Raw genomic sequence first — 11,673 nt, 5'->3', positions numbered from 1 at the left:
TGATAGGGATTTCCCAATTCAACTCCTCTTTTGAGATGTCAATAATAGTTCAACGAAGAACACACTTTTGGGCCTTGATGGTAGATGGGTCGAAAGTTTGATGCCTTTGCTGAGGGTGATGGCCTACCATGATGGGATGTCTTTAGATAGACACTTATTTACAATGCAAGTCATTGATGGTTGGTGCACTATAGATTGATGGATTATGTAAAGGTCATGATGTACTCAATAAACACCATGACATAGGCTTACATCTCGATTGTTATAAAAAATGTATTTGATGTTATTGTGAAGCCGACAAAATTCTACATCCCATTGGTGCTTGTCTATATGATTTCTTTCATCTCATTAGGTATATTCCAAATGCTAATCAAAATTAGCAAACAAAAAAAATGCATGCAAGTGGGACACAAGAAAATTCAAAATAGAGAAGCGGTTTTTTCCGCGCTTCAATTTTTGCATTGGTTGGACTCATGTTATCCGAATATTGGCGATTAAATTCAATTACCAACTCATAGGCATTGTAACGGTGCTCGACAGGATCTGAAGTGTCATCATTAGGTGTATATCCTAATCAATCCATGAGATAATAAAGCTTGCTACGTACAATCTTGGAGTCCAAAACAAGGTCATAAAAAAGTTGACCCGGAGGTAGGGGTGGAACAACACTATCACAAATTTCACGAGTAGTAATGCATGCGTTAGAACTCGGAATCCGACATGTTGAGTGCTTCAGTGTAAGTGCATGGCTCATCAATTTTTGAGTAGTTGACGAAGTCCAAGCTTGGTGAGAAGAATAAAGCGGGGTCTTCCACACTTGTCGAGATCTTCATGACGTCGTTGTAGTTTGCTCAAAATCTTGAACAGGAGTGGATATCCCTCGTAGACTTGTTTCGAACAACGTCGTCTATTTGTCAATGGTGCCAATAGAGGGTTGCTTGGCTAGTGTGGGGTGAAAGACAAACTCTAGTGTATTTTCATTGTCCTAGTGTGTGTGAGAGAGGGCATAGAACTCAATGCATAGTCAATGTCCCACATGTAATAGTCATCACCTCCCAGTCATATAATCCCTCATCTTATATACCGTGCAACATAATACAATATGAGAATATAGAGCACTTTGTTCTCACTTGTGTAGAGTGTATTGACAAATCTTGCACGTAATATACACTTGAGCATAAACCTATGACTCACTTCCCTATTTGACTTGTTGATCTCAAACTAAGATCCTCACACTTTCGTGGACGTCCAAGTCCGTATGCAAACAACATAGACGGAGAACGCCAAAGTAGAATAACCCTAGGAGGTTTCCCGTCCCCTCTTCTTGGATGAGTGTCGCTCAATTGTCGGGCACTGAGTTTCTTGGAGATGTGGTCTCAAATCCTCCCTTTATAATTTTCTCCTTTTTATTACGATCATATTAGAGTACGCTTGACAACGGCAATAGATCTTAGGAGTTTTGAATCGGAATTCAAATACAAACAAGACGGAACAAATTACAACCTTCCAAATTAAACCTTTCATCAAATATAACATCCACAGTACATCAAGATAAAAATTCTTGCACAACTATAGGAAAAGCCTAAGAAAAATTGAGACTAAGCCACCACTAATATTTTATAATGAATAACCTTGTTACATAGGGTATGAGAACTAATCGAAGATGTAATAAGAAAATCAAGAGTGTGCCGGAGGGAGATCCTTGATTTTCGGCATGATGACTACGATAGATCACCACGTTGCCTTTTGCTGTAGTAGGCCTCCAATTTGCCATCATTATTCAATACTCCGTGTTAAACCGAACTTAGATAGAGCCCGGGGTCAATCCCAATATGACCATCCTTGACAACGAGTTCGCCAACGAGCTCTCTTCCTCTTTTTGTAGATTTCAAGAGCCTTGTCTGAAAATAGGAACTCATAGCATGAGTTGCCACTTGCTCCCAAGACTTGACTTTTGCAAAAGTGCATTACTCCTTTCATTTTACTTCATTACTTGTTTCCATATCTTGTGTATTATAAGTCACCTTTCCCCTATACGTTGTACCATGAGTCACCACTTGTCCTTGACACTCAATTTTCAGAAAAGTGCTTCTCCACCGTCAAAAAATGAACCCTTGACAATTGAGCTAGTTCTATTTGTTGGTTCATTTAAGCTCTTTAGAGTTACTTCTTTCACCATAAACTTTGTCACTCATTAACTTGGTTTAGACACGTTGTCGCGAAGTTTTGCGCACGTGTGTTACTTGGGTGGGACCACGGGGGTCTTGGACTAGGGAGTACTCAAGGGATAGAGAAGACCCGAGGTTTGCTTTATGACAATACTACTTCCCGACCCCTTCCCGAGCAAGGTCTCGTTGCCCTTTGTTTTGTGAGGCCGGTGGCTCTCGTTGATCACGACTCGTCGACCTTTCGAGATCACCGCACGAGCCAAGTGACCAAACGGGTACAAGTAAGATGAGCACGCAACATGAACGCACAAGGGCACGATAACACAAACATGAATGTTCGTACGTCTTTATGACGAGGAGAGGTGCATGGGCACGCCCGAACGCTCCCTCGTCACAAGACGTCGAACGTACGAGGAAGACACAAAATACATGCACAAATGCTCGTACGCCTTTATGAGGAGAAGAGATGCATGGGCACGCCCGAAACGCCCCCTCGTCACGAGATGACTGAACGTACAAAGAAGACACAAACACACACACAAAATGCTCGTACGTGTTTATGAGGAGGAGAGGTGCATGGGCAAGCCCGAAACGGTCCCTCGTCACAAGATGGCCGAATGTACAAGAAAGACACAAACATACACACAAATGCTCGTATGTCTTTATGAGGAGGAGAGGTGCATGGGCACGCCCGAAACGGTCCCTTGTCACAAGACGACCGAACGTACAAGGAAGACACAAACACACACAGAAATGCTCGTACGCCTTTATGAGGAGGAGAGGTGCATGGGCAAGCCCGAACGGTCCCTCATCACAAGACGGCCGAACGTACAAGAAAGACATAGACACACACAAATGCTCGTACGCCTTTATGAGGAGGAGAGGTGCATGGGCAAGCCCGAACGGTCCCTCGTCACAAGACGGCCGAACGTACAAGAAAGACACAGACACACACAAATGCTCGTACACCTTTATGAGGAGGAGAGGTGCATGGGGAAGCCCGAAACGGTCCCTCGTCACAAGACGATCGAACGTACACGGAAGACACAAACACACGCACAAATGCTCGTACGTCTTTATGAGGAGAAGTGCATGGGCACGCTCGAAACACTCCCTCGGTACAAGACGGCCAAACATACAAGGAAGACACGAATAAAGAAAGAAGGAGAAAAAGAAACACGAATGATATCGACTAAAGAGACAAATACGTGTTCGATTCCAACGTAAGAGGACCCTTTATAAAATAGGGTTTTGTTTACAATGGCAACTTATAGTTAACCACAAACTCAATCAAAACATAAATATTAAATGCCCTTAGAGACAAAAGCAAATCCGAACACGACGAAGATGAACACACGAGCACCACCAAAATGCCAATGCCAACAAACCACGACCACCCGAACGGCGAACACACAGGCTCGCAACGACGAACGGGGCGGAGCAACGTCGAACCAACAAAGTTTGGGCTCACGAGCACTTCGAGTGCCGACGCGAAGAAGACGAGAACGTGGCGATGAGGGGATGAAGGGGTATGAGATGAAGAGAAGTGGTGAATAAGAAGATGAAGAGCTTCGAAGGAAAATTGGCGATAGTCTCATCCTCCCAAAACGTCCTCTCGAATGAGCCCCCCTCGACCTCCTTTTATAGGAAAAAAGGAAGGGGGGTCGCCAATTTTGTCTTAAATGAAAAAGGAATAAAATTCCTTAAATCACATTACATTATAAGACTAGATTTGAACCATGCACCTCTAACTAAAAATTAATATAACTATCCACTAACCCATTAACTCTATCTTGTATAATATATAATTCTTTCCCTATAAATTCATAACCTATCTTCCCTCTACCTTTTATCTCTCCTCTCTCTTACTTTTTGCACGAGCTTCTATACCTCCTTTCTACCCTTTCTTTTCCTTTTGATTTTGCATATGCACAATTAAACGCCTTTGTGTGCACACACATTGCACATGCACATTTTGACCCCCCTTTCGCCGATTTTTCCCACTCTCGATCACGCCACATCACGACATCCATCCCCACCAAACCACACATCCTCCGGTATGTGCCAAGAATGGCGGGCTGAGGGTGGTCAGTAGTTCATTTCCTCCTCCTCATTGACCCCGTGGCTTGTTGTTTGCTCGCCTTTATCTTCGTCAAGGTCATCAAGGTTTGGCTCCTTGTTGTGTCGCTTTTTGAAGATTTTGACCCGCTTCCCGGCTATTGGTAAAGTCAGCTTAGTCCCATTGAGTTCAGCGAGATGGTAGGTAGCATTATCGTTTGCACTCGTTACCACGTATGGCCCGAACCATCGCTTTGCGAATTTCCGCATCGAGCTATGTTGATTGTCGAGACTACTATCATATACAATCACCGAATCTCCTTCTTCGATCTTCCGAGGGCGTAGTCGGTGTGTCTTGTCGAATCAGGCTTTGTTACTTAGTCTAGCTGCTTCTAACCTCTCCTTTGCGAACTCCAAGTCTTCGGGTCTTCTCTCAGGTTGCCTTATCGTTGTGGCTAGAAGCTCTTCTCGACTCATCTCGTTTTCCCACGGCATCGCTACCCATGAAGCGATCGTGTCTTCAATGGGCATCACCGGTTTTTGTCCGTACATGAGTTCAATTGGCATGAAACCTGTAACTAAGCTATGAGTTGTTCTATTGGCCCACAAGGCATAAGGTAGTAACCGAGGCCAATTCCCAACTTGCCCATGACAAGCTCGTACAATGGCTTTTACGATAGGCCCGTGTCCGCGTTCTATCTTCCCATTAGCCTCCGGGTTATAAGTGGTCGTGAGAGAGAGCTTCAATCCAAGTCGGTCAAAGAGCTCTGTAGCTTCGTGAGCGTTCAACTCTCCTCTGTCGGCCACTATCTTTCCCACTCATCCGTACCGATAGATGACATCCTCGAGTAAGAATTTACACATCCCTGCCGTCGTTTTGTTTGCTAAGGCTCGCCCTTCTACTTGGTTTGTTAGGTCTTCTCTTGCTAGCACCAAATATTTCATTTGGCCCACTCCCATCGGCATCGAAACCAAATCCACCATCCATTTGAAGTGTATGGTGAGTGGGTAGGTCGGGTGCAACTCGTCCCTATGGTATATGTTGGAGTGTATCTGGTAGCTTTCACAAGCCCCCACGAAATGGGCGACATCCTTGTACATTCCCGGCCACCAATACTTTTCCTTTAACTTCTCAAATGTTACCCACGTTCCTCTATGGCCCGCCCAAGAACTCTCGTGGAACTCAGATACCAATGTTGTTTTGTCTTCTTCCTTTATGACCACTCGTTGTGGCGTCCCCGTCCTTCTCTTCCGGTGCCTCCAGACGAATCCCCCTCGTAGGAAGTACTTGTACGCTTTCTTTCGGACTCTCTGTGCTTCCTGCTTCGACCATGAACTATCCACCGTCATTGAGCTTAAGAACTTGCCAATGTGTAGCCACTCCCCTTCGTATTCACTTTCATTGAAGGTGTGGAGTACTCGCACATCTCGATCATCTATAGACGCTTGGGCCGTCTTAAAGAAGTCAATAGCGACATCCTCATCTTCAGACACCATGTCACTTTCGTCCTTGAATCTTGCCGTCAATAGCATATCAGCCATGGCATTGTTCTTCCCTGAAATGTGGTGAATCTCCGGGTTCATTGATTTGATGTAAGCAATCCACCTTAGCATAGCTAGGTCAGGTGTTGCACATCCCGAAACCATCCCTAGGATTGGAAGGCATTCTGTCTCTATTACCACCTCTGACCCGATTAGGTAATCTTTATCTGCCTTTACTACGGACACAATACCCCAAAGCTCACGTTTTACTTGGGCGTATCCTCGTTGTCGCTCGCTTAAGACCTTGGCTCCGAACCGGATGGCGTAGCGTGTACCATCCTCTCCTTCTTGGTTTATGACCCATTCGATCCCTGTTGGACTTGTATCTACCGTCACGTAGATGGGCACCCCTTCCTTGTATACGGCTTTTTGTAAAGCTGGTGCTGCTATCAACATTCCTTTGAGCCTCTTCATTGCCTCAGTGTGCTCTTCCTCCCACTTGAACTTCTGCCCCTTCTTGAGTAGCCCATACAAGGGCTCGGCTAGGTGAGCATAGTGCGGGATCCAGATGTGGTAGAATGCATAGGCACCAAGAAATCGCCTCACCTCTGTTTGCGATTTACATTCTTCCCTCATGTCTGTGATGGTGTCCACCTTTGCCGGGGATGGCTTCCGTCCGTACGCCCTGCACAAGTGTCCCACCACAAGGATCTCCGGTTGGCCGAATGCCGATTTCTCACCCGAGAAGGTCAAGCGTGCATCTTCGAGTCTTTGTAGAACCTTCTCGCAATCGGAGATGTGATATGCCACAAAACGTCTGCACCCATCCTCGTCCAAGGTTTCATCTTTCTCCGCTTTAGAGCACCCTTTTATGGGGATGTCATTGAGGAATGGCATGGTGATGTCGGGGATGCAATCTCTCCACACTTTGTTCATTGCATTTACCATGTGGGCTACAGAGTTAGTGCCTCCTTGTGGCAAGGTACACATTCGCACTAGGCCGATAGGGGTCCGCATCATTGTGATGTCCCTACTCTCCACAACTAGTTGGAATTGATCATACCCCGAGTATAGATCACTGATCGAATAAGTAGACCTTCCAGCGAAGGCCTCAGCGAATTTGTCAACGCTCGGTCCAACCCCGGCATTTCGAATTGTCACTTGATTAACAGGTTGTAGGTCCTGGATGAAGCGTAATGTTCCGTTCTTCTTTGGCACAATGAACCACCGATTCGAGTATGGGGCGCTTGATGGCTCGAGGATACCCATCTCGATCTTTTCCTTGAGTACCTCAATCAACTTCGGGATGTGAGCTATCAGAACGGGGATTGGCTCGATGTTCCATGGTACATGCGGCATCGTAAAGATCACCATTGGCTCCACGATCTTAGGGTTTACACACCCTATCTCACCTGACAAAAAGGCAAAAGACCTTCCGTGGCTTTCGATCATCCTTCTAAATCTTTCCTCCTCCCTAGGCAATAGGAAGCCACCCCCACCAATGCGGAGCTTCTGTTGCGTCTCGTCGGTGAACTAGTGCCTTATGCCTCGTGGATCCTGCAAGCTAGGATCAGCCGCTACCCCCTCTATCCGATCCCAACTATCGTTAGGCAATGAGGCAACCACAGGCTTCACCTTCTTGTCCACGGTCTTGTACTTTGTTTGCACCTTGACTGTCCTCGCTTCCTCAATCAACCGCCCAAGCTCTTCAATGGCGGTGTACATGTCAACTGAGTTGACTGGAATTATCTTGTCTTCATTGAGGCCCGAAACGACTACCCCCTCCATCTCTCTGAGAGTGTCGTCGAACGAGACCGCCTCCATAGCGCCGCTTATGGTGTCATCTTCCCCCAATAAATTACATTGTTTTAGATACCTTTCGTATCTCTTGGCCCTAGACTTATCTCTATCACTTAAACTATTAATTTTACAAGCTCCATTTTCGGAGAACCAAAATTGTTTTCTATTACATTTAATAGTTTTACAAGGGTTTAGGGTCTTAGTTTGCCTCGGGCTATTGCGGCCCCATGTTGTCCGTCGGAATAGTAACCGATGGCCAAAAGCGTAGGAATAAGAAATTATATAAAGCGTAACGTATGTAACGGTTCACGCGGGGAAGCGTGAATGGCTAATTAGACCCTGCATATATAAAGGGCAGAAAACCTCTTAAGGAGGCGCGTGTAAATTTTGGGAAATGTAAAAGAATGCTTGATAATAGAATACTATCTTCTCTGAGTTTTCTGTGTATAGCTACGATTAATTCAGTGTCTGTGTCTCGGATACGTAAGTGTAGTAGTACGTAAGCGCAACCTGTGATAAGGAGTCGGTTGTAGCCGTCTCCCCTTACCCACGGAGGAATCACAGAGGTTCTCTCCTTATGCAGTACACTTAAGCTCTGTTTGTTGTTCCACACCCACTTTGGGGTCTAGGTCGAAGGACTGACCACGGACCGTGTTCCTAAGAGGCAACACCCCACTCTTTAATAGCCCGAATAAAAAATCCTCTTGGCTATCCCCTTTGAGGGAGGCTCGATTGCGCTCATGGTTGGGCCTCACCGTAAGGAATTGGACCGAATGCTTCCCATCTTGGCTCTTGACCCTCACATATGCCGACTTGTTGTCTAGCACCTTCGTCTCCATGCGAGCCGCCGTGATGTATGGTTCACCCAAGATGAATGGGTGCGAGGACGTCTCTCTACGTCCCCCACCTTCACACGTACATTCAGGCAAGCCCCGTATAGCTCCTCGGTTGCTCGGGTCGCCGCTCTAATCTTCCACCCGTGCTTTGTGTTGATCGACCACTTTCCCTTTTTATAAAAGTCCATGGACATAAGGTTGATCTCAGAGCCATGGTGGATCAATGCTACAACCGGCTCTTTTACATCTCCGACCCGTACCAGTGTCTCCGTTGTCGCTCTCGCCCAATGCGGCCTCGTGTAGTGACTGTCCGCATAGTCTTCGTCTTCCTCGGGAACCTCAGTTGACAATGCATTTACAATCGCGGGCTTTGCCACTTCTTGCTCCGTCGAAAGTCGCTTCCTCTTCATTAGGTCGATGATGACCTCGTGGAATTCTTTCTTGGCAATTCCGAGGACCTCTCGCAGAGTAAACTCTATGCGACTATCGAGGATCCTCTCCTCCACTACCTTCTTCAAGTCCGTTGCTTGTTCGATCTCCGAGCAAAGCTTGAAGTTGGGGGGGTTCCCCTTCTCTTTCCATCTTTCGTCACGTGCTTGAGACTGGTTCGGCTCTTCCCTTCTTTGTGCACCTCGAGCGTCGTATTTCCTTGATGGATCGGCTCCCTCGTCATTTCCTACCTTCTTCTCTTCTACCATTACTTCGTAGTTTTGGCAAGCGACTTCCACTAAGCCTGTCTTTTCTTCCACCGGATCCTTCCACCCGGTTGCTTCTTGGACCCTTCTTTCTACTTCGTCCGCTTCTTCTCTTTTGAACTTCCCCTTAGAGAGGCTTCCAAGGATTGCCGGCCAAAAGTCAAACTCTTTCTCCTCTTGCCTCCTCACCTCTTTCCCCACTCGGATCCTAGCCGACGCCGAGTAGTGGACGACTTCAACATGTCGTGCATCGGCCTCCTCCATTAGCCTTCTCATGCCCCCTCGGCCTTGATTCAATCCCAAGGGGCACCTTGTCTCCGTCGAATAGACCCTATTGTTCCAAAGATAGACAATATCCTTTCTTAGGGCCTCTTGAAAGTCTCCACACTCCCTTCGTAGGTGGTCGGGGTTGTCGCACCACATACATCTTTGTGCGAACGGGGGATGTCGATCTTGAGGGCCGCCACTCTCTCTCCTAGCTTGCGCTATTTGGAGATCTCGCACCATCTTTGTAAGCTTGTCGATTGCCGACCCTCTCGACGGTGCTTCAACCATGTTTCTCTCGGGGACGAACCTTGCATTTGCTTGCTCTCTTTCTTGAGGTATTCTACCCCCCCTGGGTTCATGTGTCTCACTAATGGAGCCTGTGGATGTTTGGCCGCTCAACGGAGACCCGTCGTTCCATTCCCTTCTCTTATCGAAGCGGCTACAAACCTGTTTTACCATAGCCCAATCCGTCGTGAGTCCATCATCAGTTTCGAGGAGGGACCCCACCTTCTCTCGGTCTCGTGCATCAACAGTCTTTATGAATAGTAGAACCTTACTTGTGTCAAGCACTATCCTATCGAGAGCCGAGAGTCGCACGAAGCGCTTCTCAAATTCTTGTAAAAGTACCATAGTATTTATCCCCTTGTCGGGAAGCTCAACCCACTCTAGGAGATTATGAGTCATCAAGGCTGTACTTCGAAATTCTAAGTGAGTAATCAAGGCCATACTTCTCGAGGAGTCTTTCTTCGAACTCCACCCAATTGCAACAATCCTGTTGGATCTTGAGTACCTCTGCGTGGATACTCGACGTTACCACTCTAGCGAATCCGGTTAGCCGCCTATCTTCGGGGACATTTCACATAAGCATTTCGGTCTTATAGGCATCCAAGTAGCTCGTGATATCTCTTCCATTGAACCGACCCGTTGTGCTGACCACCGTCTTTATGGCCCGATCTAGGCCGGTGATGCCTTCTCGGGTATTTACCAAGCGGTCCACCGCAGCTGCCATCACTTCAATGAGTTCTCCTCCTCGCATCTTGGTTCTCCCTTACCGCCCTTCCACGTCGGGTTCACCGATTTATATCGCGAAGTTTCGCGCACGTGGGCGGGACCACGGGGGTCTTGGCCTAGGGAGTACTCAAGGGATAGAGAAGACCCGAGGTTTGCTTTACGACAATACTACTTCCCGACCCCTTCCCGAGTAAGGTCTCGTTGCCCTTTGTTTTGTGAGGCCGGTGGCTCTCGTTGATCACGACTCGTCGACCTTTCGAGATCATGTATATTCTATTACTACCTCGCATTCGTATGAGATCACAAACAAGATGACAATATGAATGCGAGGTAGTAATAGAATATACATGCCTCCTTGTGATTTATTCTTGTCTATTCCCATCATCTTTCTATGCTTTTCTTGTGCTAAGATAATTTGTTGTACATAATTCCCTCCCAATTTTTAACCTATCGTCCACTACATGTGTTTGAATTACATGATGATTCTCATCTCAAATTTGTTGGTTCATCTAGTTATATTGTAATAAGTAAATAGTATTTCAGATTCGTTAATTTGTTTATCATAGTAGCCCCTTGATGATGATGATGAAGAAGAGCAAATCTCTTTCCACACCTAGTTCCATTACATCTTCACAAGTTCATGTTCACCCACTAAAAAGAAGCATGAAGATGTAATCCTCTTCTCCAATGCACATACTTTGCAATGATCCCACATCTTTGCCTTACAATGTTCAAGAGACATTTAAAAACTCTTTCCACACCTAGTTCCCTTACATCTTGAACACAACTTCATGTTCACCCACTAAAAAGAAGCATGAAGATGTGACCCTCTTCCCCAAATGCACATACTTTGCAATGATATCACATCCTTTCCTTACAATGTTCAAGAGACGTTTAAAAAGTGATCAAATCACTTGATAATAGAAAATGTCATACATGAGTGTTTGATTGAAAGCCAACATTGCAATGTATTGCAAAATGAATCTCTTCATTATTATTACATTTTATGATTGATCTTAAGGTCTTATTGTCATCAAACTACGTACATGAAGACTACGCTTATTAATATGTATATTCTAGAGTAAAAACATACAATCTAGAAGGAAAATAAACAAGGCAATGACATTCACATAATTATATGAGAAAATGGATTGAGGGTACAAGACCCTAATACTTAAAAATGTGCACTCACCCAACAATAGAGAGCAGCGAGTGACGAGCAATGCACAACTCCTAGTGAGCGGCAAGTAACGAGCAACGATCAACGAGCGGCAAGTAATGCGCGTGAATCGTCGAGTGGTGAGCGGTGAGCAACGAATGATGGGCGACGAGTGATGAGCGACAATCAGCGAGTGA

This window comes from Azolla caroliniana, unplaced genomic scaffold (genome assembly GCF_043228905.1).
Source record: "Azolla caroliniana isolate FFs.n. ecotype wild unplaced genomic scaffold, voAzoCaro1.0.p SCAF_16, whole genome shotgun sequence".
Classification (NCBI taxonomy): domain Eukaryota; kingdom Viridiplantae; phylum Streptophyta; class Polypodiopsida; order Salviniales; family Salviniaceae; genus Azolla; species Azolla caroliniana.
This window is presented reverse-complemented; position numbering follows the sequence as displayed.